The 22,793-nt window shown below is 40.9% G+C and overlaps 1 protein-coding gene across 3 annotated transcripts in view; it reads left to right on the forward strand.

Moving 5' to 3' along the window:
• THG1L (tRNA-histidine guanylyltransferase 1 like) overlaps positions 1-22,793 on the forward strand; it is a 43,942-nt gene that overhangs the window by 3,071 nt on the left and 18,078 nt on the right. For all 3 annotated transcript variants that reach the window (XM_518066.8, XM_054684757.2, XM_054684756.2), the window contains exon 3: positions 22,078-22,194. The gene's annotated coding sequence lies outside the window, so the exon portion shown is untranslated. The remainder of the gene's footprint in view (positions 1-22,077; positions 22,195-22,793) is intronic.

Genomic DNA, 22,793 nt, shown 5'->3' on the forward strand with positions numbered 1-22,793 from the left:
ATTTGAGGGTACAAACCCATGGGCTCAGCTCTAAAAAAGTCTTATCTAAGATATCTTCTATGGAACAGAGTTCCATCAAAGCCAATTTAAAAAGAGATTATGTAAAAAATAATTATTTTTGCTGCACTTTATACAAATAATCAGACCAAGCATAATAAAGCAAATCAGTCTTACCGTGATTTGTCTTTAGTAAAAATGGGAAACTGGAGACAGAACTTACGTTTCAAAAACTGGCTGGGTGCCTTGGCTTATGCCTGTAATCCCAGCACTTGGGGGGCACAGGGCAGATCACTTGAGGTCAGGAGTTCAAGACCAGGCTGGCTAACATTGTGAAACCCTGTCTCTACCAAAAATACAAAAATGAGCCAGGCCTTGTGGTGGGCACCTGTAATCCCATATACTTGGGAGGCTGAGGCAGGAGAATCACTTGAACTTGGGAGGCAGAGATTGCAGTGAGCCAAGATTGTGCCACTGCACTTCAGGCTAGGTGACACAGCGAGATTCTTTCTCCAAAAAAAAAAAAAAAAAAAAAAGACAGCAGGCCAGTTCTCTATGAAATGTGCATACTGTGCCTTCACAGATCCAGGTAGTGTAAGCTGTCCCTAGGTAGACACCTCTTTATCAGACAGGCAGTTAGTTGGCTAGTCTCAACTTTCGTTTATTTCTGGTTTGTATTTGATATAGAACTTTGGGCCTCAGAGATGTCAGAGGACATAGTTCAGGCTCTTGAGCTTATATTGAAGTGGGGAGCATCCCTTTGTGAGGGAGAAAGGTGGAAATTGTAAAGCACTTGAGCACCTCCCCAAAGAAAATTTTCTCTTTCACTGACTCGTTGAGAACCTTGAGGGGCAGGGCATGGTGGCTCATACCTGTAATCCCAGCACTTTGGGAGGCCAAGGCAGGTGGATCACTTGAGGTCCAGAGTTTGAGACCAGCTTGACCAACATGATGAAACCACATCTCTACTAAAAAAAAAAGTACAAAAATTAGCCAGGTGTGGTGGCACGTGCCTGTAATCCCAGCTACTTGGGAGGCTGAGGCAGAATTGCTTGAACCCAGGAGGCGGAGGTTGCAGTGAGCTAGGATTGCATCTTTGCACTCCAGCCTGGGCAACAAGAGGCAAAACTCCATCTGGGGGAAAAAAACAGAAAAAGAAAAAAGAAAACATTGAGGAAGGTGTTGGGCTGAGGTGCAAAACCATTTTTTTGGTACTTTGAAAATCTTTGCATGGCTGAGTGCGGTGTCTCATGTCTGTAATCCCAACCCTTTGGGAGGCAGAGGTAGGCAATTCACCTGAGGTCAGGAGTTCGAGACCAGCCTGGCCAACATGGCGAAAACCCATCTCTACTAAAAATACGAAAATTAGCTGCGTATGGTGGCACACTCCTGTTATCCCAGCTACCTGGGAGACTAAGGCAGGAGAGTTGCTTGAGCCCAAGAGGTGGAGGTTGTAGTGAGCCGAGATAGTGCCACTGCACTCCAGCCTGGATGACAGAGTGAGACTCCATCTCAGGGAAAAAAAAAAAATTAGCCAGGTGTGGTGGCCTGTGTGTGTAATCCTAACTATTCAGGAGGCTGAGGCTGGAGAATCACTTGAGTCCAGGAAGCAGTGGTTTCAGTGAGCTGAAGTTGTGCCATTGCACTCCAGCCTGGGCATCAGAGTGAGACCCTGTCTCAAAAAAATAAATAAAATAAAATGCCCTGACCCCTGAGGAGAGATCCACTTAGAATTTTATTTTTGGTTTACAATATCTATTTTTTTCCTTTTCTTCCAGATGGGGTCTTAGTGTGTTGCCCAGGGTGAATTAAAAGCATAAGCCACCATGCCCAGCTATATACCTATCTTTATGTCAATACCACAGTCTTGATTACTGTAGTTTTATGGTAAATTTTGAAATTTTGAAATCGTGTAAGTCCTTGAACTTTGTTGTTTTACAAAATCATATTGGCTATTCTTGGTCCTTTGGATTCAAACGATAAATTTTAGGATCCTCTTACCAATTTTTCTTTCTTTAGAAAAGCAAACCCTAATGACACTTAGATAGGAATTGCATTGAATCTATGGATCAATTTTGGGAAAACTGACACCTTGAAGATACTGAACTTTCCTATTCACAAACATGGAACATACCTTGATTTATTTAGGTCTTAATTTCCTTTGACAATGTTTTGTAATTTTCAGTGTACTGTCCTGTACTTCTTTCATTAACTTTATTTCTGAATGCTTTATTCTCTTTATACTATCGTGAATGTAATTGTTTTCTAAATTTCCTTTTTAGTTAGTTGTATGTCTATTTTTGTATTTTTATTTTCTTACCTTATTGCACTGGCTGGAACCGTCAGTCCAAGGTTAAATAGAAGTGAGAGTGTACATCATTTTGCCTTGTACCCAATCTTAGGAAGAAAGCATTCAGTCATTCACCTTTAAGCATGTTGTTAGACACAGGTTTATGTAGCTGCCTTTTATCAAAGTAAGAAAGTTTCCTTCTATTCCTAGTTTATTGAGAATTCTACGGTGAATAGTAGTTCAATTTTATCAAATGCTTTGTCTGTGTCTATTGAGACGATTATATGGCTTTTTCTTTTAAGGGTCAGCAACATTTTCCAGAAAAGGCTATATAGTAAATATTTTTGGTTTGAGCCATATGAGCTCTGTTGTAACCAATCAACTCTGCTTTTGTAGCAGAAAGCAATCATAAACAATTTGTAAATGAAGGGGCTTGGCTTTATTCCAGTAAAATTGTATTTGCAAAAAGAAAAGTCATGCCAAATTTGGCCTAGGGACTATAGTTTGCTGACCACTGCTTTATTCTATTAATATGTGTATTACACTAATTGATATTCAGATGTTAAGCTAAAGTGTCTTCCTGTAATAAACTGACGGCACTTGGTAATAGTGTGTACATTACTGGATCTAACCTGCTGTTATTTAAAGAATTTTAGCATTTACATTCATGGGCAGTATTGGTCTATAGTTTTCTTGTGATATCTTTGTCTGTGGCTTCCAGTATCAGGGTAAAATGAACTGTAAGGTGTCCCCTTCTATTCTATTTTTGAAAAGATTTGCATTAGATTGGTATTACTAATTATTTAGATATTGATACCGTTCCAAGTAAAACCATCCAGGCCTAGATTTTTCTTTGTAGAAAATTTTAAAATAATTTAGTAAATATTTTAACATTTTTTGCTGATATATATCTATGCAAATTTTATAATTTCTTTTTGAGTCTACTTTGATCATTTCTGTTTATGAATTTGCCCCTTTCATCTAAGGTGACAAATTGTTGGCATAAGGTTGTTAAAATATTCCTTTATAAGCCGTTTAATTTCTGTAGGGTTCAGAATGCTTTCTCTTTTATTCCCAGTTTTGGTAATTTCTGTCTTCTCTCTTTTTTTCTTGGTCATTTGGCTAAAATGTTATCAATTTCAAAGATCTTTTCAAGGAATCAACTGTAAGTTTCACTACTTTTCTCTATAGTTTTGCAGTTTTCTTTTTGTTGATTTCTGCTGTGGTCTTTAGTTCTTCATTCTACTTTGTCTCTTCTTTTTGTGGTTTCTTAAAGTGGAAACAATTAATTTTTTTAAATTTATCAGAGATTTCCTTTCTAATTTTTATTTATTTACTTATTTATTTATTTATTTATTTATTTATTTGAGACAGAATCTTGCTCTGTGGCCCAGGCTGGAGTGCAGTGGCATGATCTCTGCTCACTGCAGCCTCCACCTACCATGTACCAGCGATTCTCCTGCCTCAGCCTCCCAAGTAGCTGGAATTACAGGCGCATGCCACCACGTCTGGATAATTTTTGTATTTTTAGTAGAGACCGTGTTTCACCATATTGGCCAGGCTGGTCTCATACTCCTGACCTCATGATCTGCTCGCCTCGGCCTCCCAAAGTGCTGGGATTACAGGTGTGAGCCACCACGCCCGACCAGATTTTTGCTGTCTTCTCTCATCCTTCATGGAAGGGCATCACTAATAATTGTTAAATAACATAAGGTATATATTTCAGTAAAGGCTTCCTTGGTGATTTACATAAGTTATAGCAGGAGTTATTATTAATTTGTTTCTGTAGTTAAGATGGAAACCTATGTGCAATAATCATTTTCATCTGATTCCTTGTAGTGGGTTGAGTAGCATCCCCAGAAATTCATACCCAGAAGATTAGAATGTGACCTTATTTGAAATACGGTCTCTGGAGATGTAATTATTTAAGAATCCAGATGGGATCATACTGGATTTGAGTGGACACTAAAGCCAATGATTGGTGTCCTTATAAGAAGAAGAGAGGATACAGCAGAAAAGATCATGTAAAGATGGAAGCAGAGATTGGAGTGATGTATCTACTATGAGCCAAAGAATGCTAAGAATTGCCAGGAGCCACCAGAAGTTAGGAAAGAGGCATTGAAGGCATTTTTCCTCAGAGCCTCCAGAAAGAGCCAACCTGTCTACACCTTGATTTCAAACTGCTGGTCTCCAGAACTCTGGGAGAGTGAATTTCTGTCATTTTAAGCCACCCAGTTTCCGGTACTTTGTTACAGAAGCCCTAGGAAACTAATACATTCTGTTTTCTTCTTTCTCTTTCTTAATAGAAATGTGCAGCAAAGAATTCTGGGATTAATTCTTTCTTAAGACTGCACAGGCCGGGCGCGGTGGCTCACGCCTGTAATCCCAGCACTTTGGGAGGCCGAGGCGGGCGGATCACGAGGTCAGGAGATCGAGACCATCCTGGCTAACACGGTGAAACCCCGTCTCTACTAAAAATACAAAAAATTAGCCGGGCGTGGTAGCGGGCGCCTGTAGTCCCAGCTACTCGGGAGGCTGAGGCAGGAGAATGGCGTGAACCCGGGAGGCGGAGCTTGCAGTGAGCCGAGATCGCGCCACTGCACTCCAGCCTGGGCGACAGAGCGAGACTCCGTCTCAAAAAAAAAAAAAAAAAAAAAAAAGACTGCACAATCTCAATTACTAAGGCCGGGAAGAGAGTTTCCATTCACTGATTTATTCATTTATTCATTCAGTTAATGTTTACTGAACCCCTAGAATGTATCAAGCCCTGTATTAGACTCTAAGAATACAACAGTGACTAGGACAAATGAGGCTTCTTTTCTTATACAACTTACGTTTTTACAAAGAAATCTTAAATTCATATGATAACTGTCCAAACTCACAACAACGTCTCCTAAGAAGGTTCTGAATGTGATCTTATTAAATCAGCGTTATGGACTGAATGTTTCCTCCCAAAATTCATATGCTGAAGCCCTAACCCCCAGTGTGGCTGTATTTGGAGATGAGACCTCTAAGGAAATAATTAAGGTTAAAATGAGGTCATAAGGATAGGGCCCTGATAGGATTCCCGTCTTTATAAAATGAAACTCCAGCTCTCCTCCCTGCAACCCCAATATGCACCAAGGAAAGGCCATGTGAAGACACTGTGAGAAGGCAGACATCCAAAAACCAGGAAGGGAGCCCTCTTTAGAAACCAATCCTGCCAGACCTTCAGTGAAAAAATTAATTTCTGTTGTTTAAACCACCCCGCCTGCAGTATTTCAGTATAGCAGCCCATGCAGATTAATACAAATAGGAACCAATTCAGAGTAATTGGTGGAAAAGGAATATTTTGTATCCTTAAAACATTATGAAATTAAATTAATTAAACTTATATTTAAGAAATTTGGGGTTATAATTGCCACTACGTGCTAATTCTTAGAACAAACGAGGTATTTATCAATTCTAATTTGTGTGTGTGTGTGGTGGGGAAGGGCTAATTCTCTCTAACGCTAATTTTCGGGGGTAGAGGGACTTTTTTTTTTCCTCTTTTTGGACTTCTGGTGCAGAGAATTGATTTAATCATTTTCAACAGTTTCAACAGAGCATTTTCTTTGGTCTGCACAAGTTCTTGTACTAGTTTCTTATTGCTGTTGTGGCAAATTACCAAAATGTAGTGGCTTAGAATACCACAAATGTATTATCTTACAGTTCTGAAGGTGAGACGTTCGAAATGGTCCTTATGGATCTAAAACCAAGGTATCCATAAGACAACTTACCCTCTAGAGGCTCGAGGGAACAATCTGTTCCTTGACTTTTAGTTTCTAGAGGCTGCGTGGCTCATAGACCTTTTGCTTCTTCAAAGCCAACAATTTCATCTCTCTGACCTCTGTTGCCATCCCTGCATTTCCTGCTTTGGCCCATCTATTTCCATTTTCCACCTTTTAAGGCCATTGTGACTGTATTAGACCCCCCAAGATAATCCACAATAGCCCTCCTATCTTAAAATCCTTATCTTAATCCCAGCTGTGGAATCCCTTTTGCTAGTAAGGTAATGTATTCACACCTTCCTAGCATTAGTATATGGATATCTTTGGATGAACCGTTGTTGTGCTTTACAATCCCCATTCCTGTTTTATTTTATTATTTTATGATTTTTCCCTCCATTTACCATTTCTGTTCCTATTCTAATTCTACTCTCCCTCACCCTCATGCTCCAGGCACCCACTTTAATATGCTTAATATGTGTCAGTTACATATGTATCACGGAGTGAGTACAGTATTTGGTGGATGTATGTATTTGTGTTTTAATTTACCCATGTCCTCTTAGATGTATACAATCTGTTTCTTATCTTTTCCACATTTTTTTTTCTTATCTGTATTTTTCTACAGTGGGTATGTTCATTACTTTTTTTAGTTTATTTATTTATTTTATTTATTTTTTTGTTTTTTGAGATAGAGTCTCACTCTGTGGCCCAGGCTGGAGTACAGTGGTGCGATCTCGGCTCACTGCAACCTCTGCCTCCCGGGTTCAAGCATTCTCCCGCCTCAGCCTCCTGAGTAGCTGGGATTATAGGAGCCCTCTACCAGGCCCAGCTAATTTTTTATATTTTTAGTAGAGACTGGGTTTTGCCATGTTGGCCAGGCTGGTCTCAAACTCTTGACCTCAGGTGATCCACCCGCCTCGGCCTCCCAAAGTGCTGGGATTACACACATAAGCCACCACAGCAGGCCTAGCTTTGTTTTTAATTGTACAAGTTAGTGGTTTTTTGTATGTTCACAGCATTGTCAAACGATCACCACTATCTGATTCCAGAGCATTTCACGATCCCAAGAGGAAACCTCAAATCCATTAGTAGTCCTCATTCCTCCTTACTCCTCACCCCACCTGTGTCCCTAGAAATCACTAATCTGCTTTCTTTTTTTATTTTTATTTTTTTGATACAGATGCTCACTCTGCCACACAGGCTGGAGTGCAGTGGCATAATCTCAGCTCACTGCAACCTCCGCCTCCCGGGCTCAAGCGATTCTTCTGCTTCGTCCTCCCAAGTAGTGCTTTCTGTCTTTATGAAGCTCAATTTTTACTCCTCCATTCCTCTAATAATGGATTCCTAGGGTGCCTCCAGTGAGCTCTTACTAGAAGCAGCATTGTCAAGGACATATGCCCTATAAACTTGTTTGACAGTTTCTCAGGAGAGCTACCTACGAGTGGGATTGCTGTGTCATGGGCATGCACATACACTTTCACTAAAGGACAGATTCACTCCTACATGGCTGTTCCTCTTTAGACTCCTAATAGCAGCACAAGAGGATTTGCTTTTTCCCACTCCCATACCAGCACTTGGTTTAACTCAGTAAGTTTTGCCAATCTTATTGGTACATAGAAGTGTCTGGTGTTTTTTTTTTTTAAATAATTTGCACTTCTCCGATGATTGGATAGGTTGAGCACCTCTTCATAAACTTAGTCTTTTAGGCTGGGTGCTGCTGCCCATGCCTGTAATCCCAGCACTTTGAGAGGCCATGGTGGGTGGATTCCTTGAAGTCGGAGTTCGAGACCAGGCTGGACAAGATGGTGAAACTCCAGCTATACAACAAATACCAAAAATAAATAAATAACTAAATAAATAAATAAAAGAAAAACAGCCGGGCATGGTGGCGAGCCTGTAGTCCCAGCTACTCGGGAGGCTGAGGTGGGAGGATCCCTTGAGCCCAGGAGGCGGAAGTTGCAGTGAGCCAAAATCAAGCCAATGCACTACAGCCTGAGTAACAGTGAGACCCTGTCTCAAAACAAAAATAATAAAACAAACTTAGTCTTTTAGCTTTCCCTATCTGTGATGTTTACTTACATTCAAATCACTTACAATTTAATTTTTGTGTTTCCTGCTTTTTATATGTTGATTTGCAAGAGTCTATTTATTATAGATATTCAAACATTGCAAATATCTTCTTGTCTGTGACCCATCTATTAACGTGTTTCTGATATCCTCTGTTGTACAGAAATTCTTAATGTGGTCAAATTCATCATTTTTTCACCTTACATTTTGTGCTTTTAGGATCTTGTTTAAGAAATCCTTTCCCACGCCAAGTTCTTAAAGACATTCTTTTATATTTTTTCTATTACTTCTATAATTTTACTTTTTATATTTAGATCTTTAATCTATATGCTATTTTCCTTTACATATGATACAAAATTGGGATCCAAGTTCATTTTATATAGTGATCTAGTTATCCTATCAGCCTCTAACAATCCATGTTTTCTCTGCTACGTTAACCTGCCTGTTTAGAATACCTCAGGTACCCTATAAAGAGGTCACATGGAGAGGACCGCAGCCTCTGCCAACAGCCATCAGAGTGATCATATTGGACGCAGATACTCTAGCCCCAGTCATCCCTGCAGGTCATGGAAGCCCCAACGGACATCTTAATTACAACCTTATGAGAGACCCTGAGCCAAAGACACCCAGCTAAGCTACTCCTGAATTCCTGAATTACAGAAACTGTATGAGAAGATAAATGTTTATTTTATTTTATTGTCATTCTTTTTTATTTATTTTTTGAGACAGAGTCGTGCTGTGTTTCCCAGGCTGGAGTGCAATGGCGTGATCTTGGTTGCAGTGAACCAGGTTCAAGTGATTCTCCTGCCTCAGCCTCCCAAGTAGCTGGGATTACAGGCACCCACCACCACACATGCTAATTTTTGTATTTTTATTGGAGACAGAGTTTCACCATGTTGGCCAGACTGGTCTCCAACTCCTGATCTCAGATGATCCGCCCACTTTGGACTCCCAAAGTGCTGGGATTACAGGTGTGAGCCACCACGCCAAGCCTATTTTATTTTATTTTATTTTATTTTATTGGGAGTCAGACTCACACTCTGTCACCCAGGCTGGTGTGCAGTGGCGCAATCTCAGCTCACTGCAACCTCTGCCTCCTGGGTTCAAGTGATTCTCCTGCCTCAGCCTCCCAAGTAGGTGGGATTATAGGCTTGCACCACCACACCTGGCTAATTTTTGTATTTCTAGTAGAGACAAGGTTTCACCATGTTGGCCAGGCTGGTCTTGAACTCCTGACCTCAGGTGGTCCACCCGCCTTGGCCTCCCAAAGTGCCGGGATTGCAGGTATGAGCTACCGTGCCCAGCCAATAAATGTTTATTTTTGTTTTTATTTTTATTTATTTTTTGTTTTTTTGAGATGGAGTCTCACTCTGTTGCCCAAGCTGGAGTGCAATGGCACAATCTCAGCTCACTGCAACCTCCGCCTCCCACGTTCAAGCAATTCTCCTGCCTCAGTCTCCAGAGTAGCTGGGACTACAAGCACGTGCCACCACACTTGGCTAATTTTTGTATTTTTGGTAGAGACAGTGTTTCACCATGTTGGCCAGGCTGGTCTTGAACTCCTGACCTCAGGTAATCCACCCCCTTCAGCCTCCCAAAGTGCTGGGATTATAGGTGTGAGCCACCATGCCTGGCCTATTTTTGTTTTAAGCTACCAAGTTTTGGGATAATTTGTTACACAAAAAACAATAATGAATACAGTTTTAATACTGAATAAAGAGCAAGTGGAGCTCTTGTCTCTATCACATGGTGTCCTACAGTTTTATTACAGTGCTACCAGAAAAATCAAAGTAAGTTGTAGTTTTTCAGTGTTGGCATTCCCTAAAATAAGAGAATAACATAGTTAATAAAAGAGAAGGATGAGAAGAGGGAGAAAGGTATCTGGAAAAGGAAAAGATATTTGAGGCCCTATACAGTGTTTCTATTATGTCTTTTGTTATCTCTTTTGATCAAAAGAGCATTTAATCAGCTAGCAAAAATGTGGTTCTTGTATTTATATTATCTTGGATCTCCTAAGCATGTCTAATCACTGTTGGCCAAAGCAAGGAGACTAGGCATTAAATGGCTCTGAGTTGGCTGGAGGCCATAGAAAGGAGTATGTCAGATTTGGAAATGACTATGAAGGAAATGCAAGTGTTGAATGGAATTTGTACTAAACATTTTTTAAGGTCCACTCAGCCCTGATTTCTGAGATATTTGTCCTTTACCTGATAAACTCTTACCTATCCTTTAAGGCCCCAGCTTAAATGTCACATTCTCTAAAATGCTATCTCTGGTTATCCTAGGCAGAGTATAACATTTCTTTAAGCTTTCACAGCACTTTCTATATACCTCTGTTTTGGCACTCATATTGGAAGAGGGGTAGGGCCATTGTTGCCTACCTGCTAGCCATCCTTCCACACTTTTCATTGCTAACAGAACTCTGATTTTGTTTAGAAGGCATTGTGCCAAGTACTGTTCCCTTATGTCAGAAATTGCTACGGAGGTGGGCATGTGACTCAAGTTTTGTCCACTGAGACATAAGGAGCAGTCTGTTGGATGCTTCTGGTGAAAAAAAAAATTTCCTTAATAAAAGAGAGAGCAGATATAAAAAGAGCACTCTTTTCTGTTTATCTCTTTCCTTTCTGTTTTAAATGCTGTAATGTGAGAACTTGCTGGTTGCTACCACAGCAGCCATTTTGTGAGCATGAGGACAGATCTCTCTGATATGCTATGGATAGTGAAACAGAAGAACTAAAAGTGTTCCAATTTTTAATGACATCACTGAGCCCCTGAAGAGGTCCTGAAATTAACAAACTAAATTTATCTATATGATATTAAATTTCCATAGTGTTTAAGATTTCATTAGTGAGGTTTTCAGTTATTTGCAGGTAAAAACATCCAAATTTATGGAAAAAGGAACAGAAACAACATTCCTAAAACACTTATATCATGCTTTAATTTTTCGTTAATGTAATTTGCTACCTCAATTGTTAGAGCAAGGACCTTGTCTTAATCAATTCCTAGCACTGTCTACGGTCTCTGATTTGAAAATGATTGCTTAAGAAGCGTTTGTGTCGAATGTGGATTTTGTTGCAATGGAAAGTAAAATTTTTTAAAAAAGCGTTTGTGGAATGAATGAATCAATTAACAGATGAATGAATAAATGAATCTATAGATCAATATGATGGTGTTATTGAGAGGTAGAACAGAAAAATGAGTTAAGCACATAAGCTCTTGCATTGCATTCCTGGCTTCCCATCCTGGCTCCCCCACTATGTGACCTTGGGTAAGTCACTTAATCCCTATAAGACTGTTTCCCCAGTTATAAAATGTGAATAACAGTGCATACTTAAAATAATTTTTGTGAGGTTATATTTTATGTAAAGGCTTAACATATAATTTGGAACTGAATAAACACTCAATATGTTGACCATTATTTTTGGAGAATGAAGAACAGCCAGTAATTATTCTAAATTGTCAAACCTGGTTGACCAGGAAAATTAAAATAAATCTGACCAAAACTGAATGTGTAGATGGAAAAGATGATGTTCAACTTCAGACATGTAAAATACAGCCTAAATATAGTTAGAGAGTGAAGACATGTGGGTTATGCTTATATAGATATATACATAACGTTACTCTATCTAGGTTCTGATTTATATTACATTTACTCATCCTGAGATTCTATATTTACAGAATTGTTCTTTACAAATATAGTAACTTAAAAACGAAGGTAACTTTTAGATTATATCCATAATGAGTCAAATCCAATAGGCCAGGAGTTGCTGAGATTTTGCCTAAAAATGTGTACACAGGCAGTAATCTTCAAAAACAAAATATCATGGATAAAAATATTTCTTTTTCAACCTAAGAAAGCAGGTTGAAAAAAGGAAGGAGAAAAAGGTTTCCTTAAATAGTGTAAATATGTCAGTGATGTGATGTTGCTCAGTCTTTGAAATTCTTTGAATTCTCTTCCTAATTTAACGTTTCTTCACAGACTACTATGCAACAGAAGAAAACTATGCCTGAAATATCTACAGGAGAAATTCTGTGTATGAGTGTTTAAGGAACCTCTTTTGTTACTCAAGTAACCAGAATGAGTAATAAAAATCAAGCATGAGTAGTAGTATTTGTCATGCACTTTTTTTCCTATTGCTAAAATGAAAGCTATCATTGAACTCAGATTAGGAAATAATTCTTCCCAAGCAAAAAAAAAAAAAAATCATGAATCATTTATTAGATTTTCTTCTACCATTAATTTTTAATGCATGGGAATGACTAATAGTATAAGCCAAATCAGAAAGTCAATTCACATTCCAGGTTCCATTTTTAGATGGGCATGAAGAATTCAAATTCTTTTATTCGATAAGCCAGCCCAGTCACTGGAAAAAATTAAATTGAAATATCTGCCTGCATCAATCTCTCTACCAACGTATGACCCTTTCAGGACCAAATGATTATGGGCCACTCTATATGCAGCCCTATAACTCATAGCTATGTGGTGAAATTTACACTTCAGTGAATATGACTCTGTCTCTGTATCAATAATAATATTTTTATATTATATCAAGATGTCTTAATACCTTGCCTTTTCTAAAAAGTATTAGAGTTCTTTGTGATATAGGGCCTCAAAACATTTTATGGACACCAAATTCTATTCTATTCTTTTCTTTCTCTTTCTTTCTTTCTTTTCTTTCCTTTTCTTTTTCTTTCTTTCTCTCTCTTTTCTTTTTCTTTCTTTCTTTCTCTCTCTCTCTTTTCTTCTGTCTTTTTTTCTTCTTTATCCACCTCTTCCTTTTAATCGGTATTGCATCTGAAATAACAAAATAAATTCTCAGTAGCCTAGCAACCTCCAGGTTTTCTTCACCTTTGTTTGTTTCAAATCACAGCCGGATTCTTTTCTTTCCTCTCTCTTTTGTTTTGCGGGGGGTGGGGGGGGGGGGGGCTGGACAGAGTTTCCCTCTGTCGCCCAGGCTGCAGTGCAGTGGTGCAATCTCGGCTCACTGCAGCCTCCGCCTCCCAGGTTCAAGCGATTCTCTGCCTCAGCCTCTCGAGTAGTTGGGATTAGAGGCATGTGCCACCACACCCAGCTAACTTTTGTATTTTCAGTGGAGACAGTGTTTCATCATGTTGGCCAGGCTGGTCTTGAACTCTTGGCCTCCCTCAAGTGACCCACCTGCCTCTGCCTCCCAAAGTGCTGAGATTACAGGCATGAGCCACCGCACCTGCTAATCAATCTTGAACACAAATACTAGAACATTTTTCTACCTGGGAATCTGTGGGATCTGTTCAAGATTCTGGGTTTTTGTTTTTTGGTTTTCTTTTTTTTGGAGGTGGGGAGAGAGAGAGGATCTCGCCACATTGTGCAGGCTGGTCTCAAACTCCTGGGTTCAAGCAATTTGTCCACCTCAACCTCCCAAAGTGTTGGGATTACAGGCATGAGCCACCGTGCCTAGCCATGCTCCAAGGAAATTGCTAACCAGTAAGAAAGGAGAACATGAGAGAACAGTTACTGGGAAAAATAAAGTTACTTCTTATTTATACTCCCCAATGAATTGAGACTTCCAACAAACCAGTTACATATACAAAAAAGAAAAACAAAAAAAGGAATTTATCAGCTCAATTATTCAACAGATATTTATTGATTGCTTCCTTTGTGTCAGGCACTGTTCTAGGCATAAAGGATTCAGATTTGAAAAATATTAAGTAAGTCCCCCTCTCCAGGAACTTATGAGTCCAGGGGTAGCACTGGCTCCAAGTGTGGTGCTCAATGTTATCCCAGTTTTTGTCTCCATCTGTCACATTTTCTTTCCTTTCTGTAAACTGAAATCTTGGGTGGTCTCTTCCCTTTTGAAGGCAACATGGCCACCAGTGTTAACAATTCTAATGGGAAGAGAGCCTGTCTTTCCTGGTCATCCTAGCAAAGGGCCAGACTGTCTCATTGACCTGGCTTGGGTCAGATCCACATCTCAGAACCTTACTGGCTAGGTCTCAGTCATTAGGAAGGCCACAAATATTTGTGCAGGTTGTTCACTGTAAAAAAGGACAAGCAGGGGCTGAAATCCAGCGAAGGCTGCATTCACCAAGCCTTTATCCTGGTGCAGGACTGTGTGTGACAGAAGAGAGGGATCTTTATCCAGTTCACACTAGGACATGACAGTGTCTTGGCCGTGTGCTCACCCTGGAGCAACAGGTGAGGAGGGATTATCTCCACCTGGACTACATAGCCTGAAGGTGGGGAAAGGACAGTTGGGCTTCCCTGGTCCAAAGTCAGAAAAATGAAATGCTGGACAGGCAAAGACAACAGCTATCTACTTCATTCCTGATAAGCATGGAAAGGCAAGGTGGCAGAGTGGAGGGGACCTTGGATTTGGTGTCAAAAGGCCTAGGTTCTAATCCTAGTTTGGAAAGTTGTGGGACATTGGGCAAATCACTTAACTAATCCCCACAACATTTGTTTCCTTTCTTATAAAATGGAGAAAACTGTTGTCTTACCTCCCCTACAGACTCATTGAGAGAGGAAAAAATGAATAACCTATGAGAAAATGGTTTGGAATAAGTTTATGTCCAGAAGGTATAATTATTATCAATGATATCCTCCTAGTCAGTACCTATGGACACAAAAGTTCCTTTTTTTTTTGTCTTTTGTCTATCTCTTCCATTTAATCAGTCCTGGATATCTGAAATATCAAAATGATTCTCAGTTGGCCCAGACACCTCACACATCATCCAGTGCCCTCACACTTTGAAGGTGCTCAATCAGTGTTTATTCATTGGCTGACCCATGATATAGAAATTCACACTACTCAGGCAGGGTTCCTTTCCAAAGTCTTATACAAGCAAAATGTTGTGGCAAAACATTCACCCAACATTACAATTCAAATATTCCAGAAACCTGTAAGCATGCTGTCTTATGAGCTCATTATTGGGTCTCAATTTAAGTACTGCTTCCTCAGGGGAAACTTCATGGACTATCCCCAGCCACACCTGCCCCCAGCGCCAGGCCTCCAGCCTGATTCACAACACTTCACACAATTGTTTGTCATCAGGTCTGTCTTTCCCAACAGACCGTGAACCCCACCAGGCAGGCAGCATGGCTGTCTTGTTTGCTGTTGTGTGATAGCCTTGGTGCATGGTACATAGAAATAAATCAAGAAATACTTGTTAAATGAATGAGTACATTTGTGAAATTAAATGGAACAAGGTCAAGTGGGACTAGGCAACATACATTTAATTTCCTCTTTCTCTTTTCCTAACATCTTTTTCCAAGCCCTCCGTCAACCACATCCTCTGACTTCTGGAACCCCTGTTAAGTAGAGAAAGAATGAGTAGTTAACTTGAACGTGTCCTTTTAAGGACACACAATCAATGACTCTTTAGAAATAAAATCCATTCACGCTGACCTATGTAAGCGATGCCTAAAAAATGCAGGACAAATATAATAATTATAACTCCCTGTAATCATGAACTTATTCTGGAATAATAGTTCTAAATTTTGTACCCTTGTATATCCTGGTATGTCCTAATGCTTATATCTGCCTCAAAACCAAGACAGACCTAGGCAGTCATTCCTGGAATCACATACATTACTCCAAGCCAGAAATTAGATTAGAGTGGTTCAGAGGAGAAAGGAGATTTTAGACACAAATTATTCCTTCTTCTTTCCCCTCCTCACCATCCATTATGTAAATTTCATTTACATAATGCAGCTTTTAGCACAAACCAAATGAGTCTGCATCAAGTCAAATGAAATATGACTTTTATGCCAAAGGAAATTATTTTTCTTTGTGTCAGCCTGCAGTGAGCAAGTGATCTTCTAAGTAACAGAAAATTTAAGAAATAAAAATAGAGGTCCAGTTAGGTCATAAACACCTGTTGTGTGAAGATTTTTAATTTATTTTTAATTATGCTAAGATACACAGAATATAAAATTTACCATCTTAACCATTTTAAGTATACAATCCAGTAGTGTTAACTACATTCACATTGTTATGAACCAATCTGCAGAACCCTTTTCACCTTGTAAAATAGAAACTCTGTACCCACCAAGTAACACCTCCCTATTCCCTTCTCCCCAACCCCTTGGCAACCACCATTGTACTTTCTGCCTCTATGAATCTGACTACTGTAGGCACCTCATATGAGTGCAATCACACAGCATTTGTCTTTTTGTGACTTGGTTATTTCATGGAGCATAATGTCCTCAAGATTCATTCATGTGGTAGCATGTGTCAGAATTTCATCCCTTGTTAAGGCTGAATAATATTTCATTGTGTATGCATACCACATCTTGCTTATTCACTCATCCATTAATAGACACTTAGGCTCCTTCCTCATTTTAGCTATTGTGAATAAAGCTGCTATGAACATGGCTGTACAAATATCTCTTTGAGACTGTGTTTTCAATTCTTTTGGCTATGTACCCAGAAGTGAAATTGCAGGACCAATGGTAATTCAATTTTTTGTTTGTTTGTTTGAGATGGAGTCTTGCCCTGTCGCCCAGGCTGGAATGCAGTGGTGCGATATTGGCTCACTGCCACCTTCGCCTCCCGGGTTCAAGCGATTCTCCTGCCCCAGCCTCCTGAGTAGCTGGGATTACAGGCATGCGCCACTGCACCCAGCTAATTTTTGTATTTTTAGTGGAGACGGAGTTTCACTATGTTTGTCAGGCTGGTCTCCAACTCTTGACCTCGTGATCTGCTGGCCTCGGCCTCCCAAAATGCTGGGATTACAGACATGAGCCACCGCACCCAGCGGTTGTTTTTAATTTTTTTTTTTTTTAGAGATGGGGTCTTGCTATGTTGCCCAGGCTGGTCTTGAATTCCTGGGCTGAAGTAGTCTTCCACACATGACCTCCCAAAGCACTGGAATTACAGGTGTGAGCCACCATGCTCAGCCTTATATTTAATTTTTTGAGGAGCTGCTATACTGTTTTCCATAGCAGCTACACCATTTTATATTCCCTGTGTGCAGAATTTTACAAAACGGTTTGTGAGTTTCAAAGAAATTTAGGGTTTACTTTTCCCCTTCAATAACATTCTTCCTGGGGATTCTCATGGTACTTTGTCTGTGGGAACTCTATGACACCCATCATGTTTTCCCTTGCAGTATAATCGTCTTATCTTCTCCACCTGTCAGAACCCTGAGAGTAGGTAGGATCTAGGTAGAATTCACCTGTAAAGACAGTGATCTGGATGAAGCTCCCAGCTTCCCTGGTTCCCATATATAGTACTGCAGGAAGTTATTGTATCTCTTGTAGGTATCTGATAAGTAAGGAGAATAATGCTTCTCAACAAGGTGGCTGAGAGGATGGGTCTAGAAAAGGTATCCTGAGTGCTTAACACAGCACCAGGGACATAGTATGTGCTAACTATTTTATTGAAGCAGGAGAGTGTTGTGGCTAAAAGTGCAGACTTTTAATCCCTATAAGCCTCTGTTTGTTTTCTCATTTGTAAAATGGATTATTCTGAGGATGAAAAAGGATGACCTGTACAAGGTTTATGCAGCATCACATAGCAATTTGCGAGTGCTCAAAAAAATGGCAGTTATCTTTACCATAACCAGTTTCTTGATTCATCTTAGTTCAATATTGATCTATTATGTTTATTCTATCAGTTCATTCAAATATGCCCCGTCAAATCATTCTGGTTCATCCTTAACCGACATTTGGCAGATTTCCTAATCTTCCTGTCACTTTGATAATTTAAAGCTCAGTTTCTGCAGTCCAAATCTGTGATCTCAATTATTATTATTATTATTATTTTTCAGACAGAGACTTACCCTGTCTCTGTGCGGTGGCACCATCTCAGCTCACTGCAATCTCCACCTACCAAGCTCAAGTGATTCTCCTGCCTCAGCTTTGTCAAGGACAATCCTTGACCTTTCTTGGCTTGTAGATGCATCACTCCAATCTCTGCTTCCTTCCTCAGGTGCCATTCTTCCTCTCTGTGTGTGTCTCTGTTTTCTTATAAGAAAACCAGTCATAGTGGACTAAAGGCACACCCTAATGACCCCATTTTAATTGCTTACAGTAGCCAATAGGGCAAAGACCCTACTTCCACATAAAGTTACATCCACAGATATATGGGTTAGGACTTCAACATATTTTAGGAGAGTCACAATTCCACCCAGAACATGTAGAAAAGTTAAAAAAAAATATAATGGATACCCATAAAACCACCACTAGATTCAATAGTTGTTAACAGTTTGCCACTTTTGCTTTTACTACCAATCTACTTTTTTACTGTTACTATCTCATCCCTAAATACTTCTTAATATGTCTCCTAAGATTAGTCTTTTACACACTACATTATCATACCTGTAAAATTTAAAATTCCCTAGTATCCACTAATAAAGAGTGGCAATAGATTATATTATTACTCAAAAGTATTCACTTTCCTCTTCTCTATGGGAAGATGACACACTCCTCCCCTATAATCTTAGCGCTTGGCCATATTGCTTCAGCAAACATATTGTGAGCAGCAAGATGCACATTGTGCGGTGTAGAAGCTTTTCTAATCATTTCCTGGGTTTTGGGGTAAGACACAGGGATCAAAACAGCTATCAGGAATATAACCATAGTCAACTGGCAGTACAAGTGACTTGAACAGGAAATAAACTTTTGTTCTACAAACCACTAAAACCTAGGGTTGTTTGTAATTGCAGATTTCCCCAGTGAATTTAGAGCTGTTTTTAATGGTTTTTAGGCCAGTATCCAGTCAAGAGTTTTGCATTGTATTTGGTTGTTATGTCTCTTAAATCTCTTATTCTGGAACAGTCCCCACTTACCTTTTCTTTCTTTCTTTTTTTTTTTTTTTTTTTTGAGACAGTGTTGCTCTGTTGGCCAGGCTGGAGTGCAGTGGCACAATCTTGGCTTGCTGCAAACTCTCCCTCCCAGGTTCAAGCAATTCTCCTCCCTCAGCCTCCTGAATAGCTGGGATTACAGATATGAGCCACCAAGCTGGCTAATTTTTATATTTTCAGTGGAGACAGGGTTTCCCCATCAAGGCCAGGCTTGTTTCCAACTCCTGACCTCAAGTGATCCACCCGCCTCGGCCTCCTGAAGTGCTAGGATTACAGGCGTGAGCCACCATGCCCAGCCCTCCACTTACCTTTTCTTTCTTCCCTGTTTCTCCTCCTTTTTCATTTTCCTTTTTTCTCCTAGGACACATGTTGAAAGATATTGTTCTTCTTGATAAAATTTACTTTTTGAAGAAGCCAAGTCAGTGATCTTACATAATACCCCGCATCCTGAATATGTCTGATTATGTTCTTTTGGTGTGTGTGTTTTTGTTTTGTTTTGTTTTTTTAAGATGGAGTTTTGCTCTTGTCACCCAGGCTGGAGTGCAATGGCGCTATCTTGGCTCACTGCAACCTCTGCCTCCTGGGTTCAAACGATTCTCCTGCCTCAGCCTCCCAAGTAGCTAAGATTACAGGCACTATCAATACAATTGCAATACAATTGCAATCAATTATAGTTATTATTTTTATCAATGCCCAAATTATTGCATATTTGGCCAGTGGGAAACCCTTTAAGCTGGCTCATCTTTTTTGAGATACACTCATTAGTCTGAGCATTTCCTTCCTTTCTGGGACAACACAGTGTCCCAGGCTCGCCTAGAATTTCCTCTGCCACAATATGGAGCCAGCCATTTCTTCAAGGAGTTTATTTTCATTTTCATGGGGAATGGTAATTTGAAGTTAAGATCTGGATGCTCAATGCTTCTGGAGTGTCATTTTATCTCCACCCAATGGACAGAGCTGGGAAATACACTTTATTTTTTGAGACATTATCTGGATCTGTCGCCCAGGCTGGAGTGCAGTGGTGAGATCTCAACTCCCTGCAAGCTCCTCCTCCCTAGTTCAACCGATTCTCATGCCTCAGTCTTCCGAGCAGCTGGGATTTACAAGCATGCTCCACTATGCCAGGCTAATTTTTGTATTTTTAGCTCAGAGTTTCACCACATTGGCCAGGATGGTCTCAATTTCCTGGCCTCAAGCAATCTGCCCGCCTTGGCCTCCCAAAGTGCTGAGGTTACAGGCATGAGCCGCCGCACTGGGCCTGGAAAATACATTTTTAAAAATCATGAATTCAGGGCCGGGCACAGTGGCTCACACCTGTAATCCCAGCGCTTTGGCATGCGGATAGCTTGAGCCCACAAGTTGGATACCAGCCTGGTTAACATGGGGAAACCCTGTCTTCTCTTTCTTTTTTTTTTTTTTTTTTTTTTTTGCTTTTAAGGAGCGGAGAGTTTAATAGGCAAGAAGGAAGGGAGAAGACAGAAGAAAGAATCTCCCCCATACAGACACACAGGGATGGGGGCTCCAAAGCCAAAAGAGGAGGTCCCCACCTGGCAGGGATACCAGCCAGGTATATATGCAGAGGCTGGAGGTGGTGTTTGATTTGCATAGGGCTCAAGGGATTGGTTTGACTAGGCATGACATTCACGTAGCCTGTAAAAAAGCTGACCCTCCCACCCTAGCCTTTTAATATGCAAATGTAGGGCGCCATGATGTTCTACACTCCTGGGGATATTTGGAGGTGGCCATGTTGCCAGGAACATGTGGGGAAAGGGCAGGAGGGCCACAAGAATCTCCATGTTTGGGTGGGCCCACTTTCTAATGGTCAGTATTTGCACATCAAAGGTTGATGGGCTGGTGCTAAGAGCCGGGGCTTTAAGAGAAACTTTTCCAGAGATGCTTTAAAAAACAAAAGCTTCCCTTGGCCAGGCCCGGTGGCTCATGCCTGTAATCCCAGCACTTTGGGAAGCTGAGGCGGGAGGATCACGAGGTCAGGAGATAGAGACCATCCTGGCTAACACAGTGAAACCCTGTCTTTACTAAAAATACAAAAAAAAAAAAAAAATTAGCCGGGTGCGGTGGCGGGCACCCATAGTCCCAGCTACTCAGGAGGCTGGGCCAGGAGAATGGCGTGAACCTGAGAGGCTGAGCTTGCAGTGAGCCGAGATTGCGCCACTGCACTCCAGCCTGGGCGACAGAGTGAGACTCTGTCTCAAAGAAAAAAGAAAAAAAGAAAACTTCCCAAGGACCTCTCTTCCTACAACATTACCCCCTATGGAGATGCCACACTAACTGCTGTTAGAGGGTTTTGGGTTATGATTCTTTCTGGCTACTTTCTGCTGAAAAGGGGAGTCACATGGGGGAACAGCAGCTAGGGCTCCTCCTGGGGTGGATCTAAGGGTCCTCAGAAGAACGGCATCTCCGTATGTGTTTCAGTTTACAGCACCATTTGGAGTTTGATTGCTTCTAGGTGAGAAGAAACAATTTGAGTTATAGTATTGAGTATATAGGCTCCAAATATCAATACAAGACATATAAGCAAGAGAGTGCTTAAAAAAAGGGTTAACCAATTCCATAAAGAAGACTGGAATTTATTAAAAAGGGATTGTAGCCACTCAGAGCTGAAGCTGTCATTTTTCTTGAGCCTGTCAATAATTATGATTTTATTTATTTATTTTTTTTCTGAGATGGAGTTTTGCTGTTGTTGCCCAGGCTGGAGTGCAATGGTGTGATCTCGGCTCACTGCAATCTACGCCTCCCGAGTTCAAGCAATTCTCCTGCCTCAGCCTCCTGAGTAGCTGGGATTACAGGCGCGTGCCACCATGCCCGGCTAATTTTTTGTACTTTTAGTACAAACAGGAATTCACCATGTTGACCAGGCTGGTCTCGAACTCCTGACCTCAGGTCATCTGCCTGCCTCAGCCTCCCAAAGTGCTGGGATTACAGGCATGAGCTGCCACACCCAGTTGATTTGATTTTTAAGTACCTGTAGATTTTCCTCTACTTTACTAGTGGTGTTAATCCAAAAGCAGCATGTTTCATTTAAAACTGCATTACTAAACCCAAAAAAAGGCCTAGCAGACTCAGTGATGGTAAAACTTTCATGCTTCCTTTTTGTCAACTATTATCCCTGCTATAAAGATAATAATTAAGCAAAATACTACAGCAATGGAAACTCTCTGTCCAATATTTCAGTTTAAAGATGCTACCATGGGAGGTCTGTTCCAAGATGGCTGAATAGGAACAGCTCTGGTCTGCAGCTCCCAGTGTGATTGACGCAGAAGATGAGTGATTTCTGCATTTCCCACTAAGGTACCTGGTTCATCTCTTTGGGACTGGTTGGACAGTGGGTGCAGCCCACAGAGGGAGAGCCGAAGCAGGGTGGGGCGTCACCTCACACGGGAAGCAGAAGGGGTCAGGGGATTTCCTTTTCCTAGCCAAGGGAAGCCATGATAGACTGTACCTGGAAAAACAGGGCACTCCCGCCCAAATACTGGGCTCTTCCCATGGTCTTCGCAGCCGGCAGACCAGGAGATTCTCTCCCGTGCCTGGCTCAGTGGGTCCCACCCCCATGGAGCCTTGCTCACTGCTAGCGCAGCAGTCTGAGATCCACCTGCCAGGCTGCAGCCTGGTGCAGGGAGGGGTGTCTGCTATTGCTGAGGCTTGAGTAGGTAAACAAAGTGGCCTGGATGCTCGAACTGGGTGGAGCCCACCACAGCTCAGCAAGGCCCACTGCCTCTATAGAACTCCACCTCTGTGGGCAGGGCATAGCTGAAAAAAAGGCAGCAGAAAATTCTTCAGACTTAAACATCCCTGTCTGACAGCTGTGAAGAGAGCAGTGGTTCTCCCAGCACAGTGTTTGAGTTCTGAGAACAGACAGACTGCCTCCTTGAATGGGTCCATGACGCCCA

This window comes from Pan troglodytes, chromosome 4, assembly GCF_028858775.2.
Source record: "Pan troglodytes isolate AG18354 chromosome 4, NHGRI_mPanTro3-v2.0_pri, whole genome shotgun sequence".
Taxonomy (NCBI): domain Eukaryota; kingdom Metazoa; phylum Chordata; class Mammalia; order Primates; family Hominidae; genus Pan; species Pan troglodytes.